At 42.2% G+C, this 4,878-nt stretch overlaps 1 protein-coding gene across 1 annotated transcript in view; it reads right to left on the bottom strand.

The window, feature by feature from the left end:
- The window catches only part of LOC101852155 (collagen alpha-6(VI) chain), a gene marked incomplete in the record, with an annotated part of 55,135 nt that overhangs the window by 49,652 nt on the left and 605 nt on the right, over positions 1 to 4,878 (bottom strand).

Raw genomic sequence — 4,878 nt, 5'->3', positions numbered from 1 at the left:
GATCGCAATCTTTTTTGACCTAGAAAAAGCCTTCGACACAACCTGGAAGTACGGCATTCTTCGAGACCTGCATGCACTCGGCATACGCGGTCACCTCCCTGCCTTCATTGGCAACTTCCTGAAGAACCGTTCCTTCCAGGTTCGTGTCGGATCCTCCCTTTCAGACCCCCACAAACAGGAAGAAGGAGTCCCCAGGGGAGCACCCTTTCTCCTCTCCTATTTGAAATTAAAATTAATTCCATTGTGAAAACCCTCCAAAACAGCGTAGACAGCTCGTTATACGTTGACGACTTTTTGATAGGCTGCCGTTCGAAAAATCCTCATTCGAGATCTATGGAAAGGCAGCTGCAAACGCAGCTGCACAAACTCGAAACGTGGGCAAACAATAACGGTTTCAAGTTCTCCCCCGCCAGACGTGTGCTGCAGCCGGATTTGACACTATACGGGGAAAGGATTCCCGTCCAGGACCAAGCTCGTTTCCTCGGCGTCATTTTCGACAAAAAACTCACATTCATACCACACATCAAAGACCTTCGTGTGAGGTGCCAGAAAGCGCTAAACGCTTTGAAAGTTCTATCGCATCCGGAGTGAGGCGGGGACTCAAAACACTTTCTCCACTTGTACATCTCCCTTGTCCGGTCCAGGCTTGATTATGGCTGTCAAGTCTACGGATCAGCAAAACCACACATCTTAAAAATGCAAGACCCAATACAGAACCAATGACTCCGCCTCGCTCTGGGGGCTTTCCGCACTTCTCCGGTGGAGAGCCTCCAGGCTGAAGCCAACATACCACCACTCTCACTCAGACGCACACAACTCTCACTACAATACGCAGTTAAACAGAGCTCAACACCGGAAAATCCAGCGCACAACAGCATTTTTAAAACAAACCCAGAAACCATAAACAAATTCCAAAACAACGAAAAACTCATCAAACCCTTCGGCCTCAGAATCCTTGAGGACCTCAAAAACGTACACTTTTCCAAACAAGACATCCAACAAATTCTTTTCCCCGACCTCCCTCCGTGGCACCTCACCAAGGCAAAAGTAGACTTACAACTGACCACGCACAACAAAGAAAGCACAAACACCAAAACTTTTAAAGCAGATTACAAAAAACTAATAGATAAATACCCCGGTGCGGAGCTCATCTTCACGGACGGCTCCAAAAAAGACAATGAAGTGGGCGACGCAGCCCTATCTCCCAACAATACACACCAGAGGAGACTCCATCCTGAAGTCTCAATTTTTACTGCGGAGGCCACTACCATTGACATGGCACTGGACTCTGTAGAAAATTCTCCTAACAAATCTTTCCTTATCCTTTCTGACTCTCTGTCTTGCATCACTTCACTCACAAACTACACACTCTTACACCCAAAAATAGTTAGGCTACAACAGAAAATTCATACACTATCCGAAACAGAAAAAAACATCATGTTTGCATGGATACCCAGCCATGTGGGCATCCGAGGGAACGAGCAGGTAAGACGACCTGGCGAAGAAAGCTTCATCCCTTCTGCTGGGATCAACGACAAACACTCTCCCACAGACTGACTTTAGAAATAAAGTCAAAAAGTACACCTCCAGTCTGTGGGAGAGCCACTGGGAAAAGCAGAACAATAATAAACTATATGAAATAAAAACCCAAACTAGAACAGCGAAATCCTTCGGACCTCTCCAGAAGAGACGAAGTCATTTTTACTCGATTGCGCATCGGGCACACGGCCCTGACCCACAAATACCTCCTACAGGGAGATGAGAAGCCGTTCTGTGTCGGATGCGACACAGATTTTACCATTAGACACATCTTAACAGAATGTCTAGACTTTGGAGAGATCCGAAGGAAATATTAATGCAAGAAATTGCAAGATATTTTTTCCGTCGTTGTTCCCAGCAAAATTTTGAATTTTATGAAGGCCATTGGCCTTTATGGCAAATTGTAAAATGAAAACGTACTATTTAAATTTTTATTGTTACTTTTAAGAGTTGTTTTAAATTACAAATATATTTACACTGAATTTAAATATTTTAACATTTTAGCATTTTAGAAACAATTAGTTAACCAATCGTGCAGCAAAATTTTGCGAAAGTAAACAACTTGTGTTTCGCGCGCTCATATAACCTTAGCAGTTGCGAGCGCCGTAAAACCCTATACTAATACAATAGACCATAGTTCCGCTGCGAGAGAGGGCTCCTATCGGGCGTTCGGTGCACCCCACAGAGCATCCTCCATTACTTTTAATCTCCTTGATCCGATTGCCTCAGCACTAGGCTACCGACGCCACTTGATAAAAGTGTGGCAGGGAGGTCAAAGTCCAGTTGGCAGTGATTGAAGTGGCCGAGAATAACTACGGGCATCACAGGATCGGGATAAACGATTTCCTGGTGGAAAAGAGTGTGCCAAAGACATCACTTTCCTTTGCTGGGGTGGAAAGTAAGTTACGTTGTAATCATGCCGGTGAATTCACGGAGTAGATAGTAAGATCTAACACTAACCGACAGAAGTTCTTTTGTTCACAGGCAATCTTTTACGGGCACATGTTCTTGCGTGCCAACCTCTCGTTTACGAATAGGCAAACGCCACCACTCCTTGTGTTTCCAGCAGTCGACGAAACAATACGTGGGGAAGATAAAAAAAAACAGGACCTAACAGTGACGTCCCCAGCCCACCACAATACAAACAAGTCATAAAAAGATCATTCTTCAAGGATCAGTATAGGCATGAAGAAAGGGAAGCAGAAACAAAAGAAGTAACGAACAGTCTGCATCACTAAGGGGTGTGCAAAACCTTAAGCACTGAGTATTCTGGTACACAGATCGTGAACACGGCGCCCCCAAGACTCTACACAAGGTCTCAGCGTACAAGAAGAAGACATTTCTAACATTTAGTAATAATGGAGTACACTTACAAAACCTGCTAAGTCAAGTTATGTTATCTTCCTTAGCATGATCCAGACATCTGCGCTTATCCCACTGATAGTTCCAGTTTGAGATCCTATTTAAATTGCGTTATCACTTGTCATGGAGAAATCGGAACTGCGTTTTAACATCCGAAGGAAAGCACTGTCAAATCTTGTAAAGTCACCATAGCTGATGGTGAAGCGTAATAGCATTATGTTTCATTCGTCACTATGAACCGTCGAACCTTTTGGCCGGTTCAGAGTCAAGTTTCGTTTTTTCAACCAACAATGCAAAGAAATCTCCAAATGGCTTTTCCTAGAATTTTTTTTCAACCATTATACTGTTTGTAACATGTAGTAGCAAGTAAAGTGGGTCTTGGACCAAACACCTTCACCCATTGAACAACAGGGCCGGTTTATAAAATATTGCTAAAACCTGCAAAGTATCCATCTCATTATGAAAGCTGCAACATCAAAACTTAGCAATACCAAATAATACCTGAACCTGGGTACCTGGAGGTGTTATCTCTGACTCAAAGTTTGACATGTATTGAACCTCCATCCTTCACGCTCGCGAGCTGCCGTTGCACTTTCTGCTATATCCAGGCCTGTCCATGTTCTTATGGTGTTTTATCCATGTCATTCTTTGCTTTCCTCTGGTTCTCCTGCCCTATCTTTCCTCCTCTTTCAAAATGGTTTCGTGTCGTTTTAAGTGGCCAAAGTATTATATTTTTCTACATTTTATTTTATTCAGCAGGGTTTGTATTGTGTGTAGAATCTGACACACCTCATTGTTTGTCTTTTTTGTTTTCTGACTTATCCTGGGCATTCTCGGTAGCACCACATCTCAAACGCATATATTTTTTCTCTCTTTCCTTGTCAAAGCCCAGGTCTCTGTACCATATTGGAATATGAGGAAGATATAGCTTTCCAGCATTTTCTTCTTTTTTAAAGTGAGAGATAGTTGCCTGAATAGTCTGTACATTTGGCTGAATCGTGTTATTGCAGTTGCTGATCTTACGTTTATTTCTTTTTCACTTCTTCCATCATCTGTGATTGTTGACCCTAGATACTTGAATTGGTGCATTTGTTCGATTCTTTCCCCATCTATGGTTGTTGTTTTTCCAGAAGTTTTTGATAAGACAATTATTTTTTTTATGGAGTTCGTGTCGAGACCTGCCTTGCTGTTGTTCATTTTTACTACTTTCACAATTTTAGAAAGATTTTTGTTCGTGTTTGCAAGCAGAACTGTTTCATCTGCGTATCTCAGGTTGTGGCCCCCAATAGTGACACCCTGCAGCTTTTGAGATTCTCTAAAAATAAACTCTGTATGGGTTGTAAAAAGATACGGAGAGAGGACACAACTTTGTCTTACTCCTCTATGAATTTTTAGTGTATTCTGATATTTCATTTCACTGTCTAATTGCTGCCAACACCTATCTTCTCCAAACACTCAATCAACTTGAAAAAGATCATACTACTAAGCCGTCTCAAAAACCGTGTAAGATATGTCCTAAAAGCCAATATTATTTTCTGTATAGAAAGATTTGTAATTTAAGTGATTTTTTGTCAGTGAGGGTCGATGTGGAGCCGGTGAGCTATTTCCAAGAGCTGTATCATCACACTCACGGTCACATTTCTTGAGAGTCAGTTGTCTCTGAGTTGGTTTGTGTGCTGAAAATTTTAGCACTTGCTAAAATGTTTCGAGAATGCATTTGAATGTGAATTCGGAAATTCGCCCTCAAATCGAAACGTTTCCAAGAAACCTCTCTTCTGACACGAAGCAACCATTTTAAGATGGTATCTGAATATCTGTGACATTTTGAAATCAACCAATAGAAAAGCACGCCAGAGAGCAGAAAGGAGGTAAAAGGAGACAATTTTAGAGAAGAATTTTTTTTTGGGTCACTACTCGGATTCGAACCCAGGACCTTTGAATGAGAAGTCAACACCTCAACCTCTAGGCCACGAGATC

Source organism: Aplysia californica, unplaced genomic scaffold (assembly GCF_000002075.1).
Source record: "Aplysia californica isolate F4 #8 unplaced genomic scaffold, AplCal3.0 scaffold00049, whole genome shotgun sequence".
Taxonomy (NCBI): Eukaryota; Metazoa; Mollusca; class Gastropoda; order Aplysiida; family Aplysiidae; genus Aplysia; species Aplysia californica.
The sequence above is the reverse complement of the archived record's forward strand: the minus strand, read 5'-3'. Positions and strand labels throughout refer to the sequence as shown.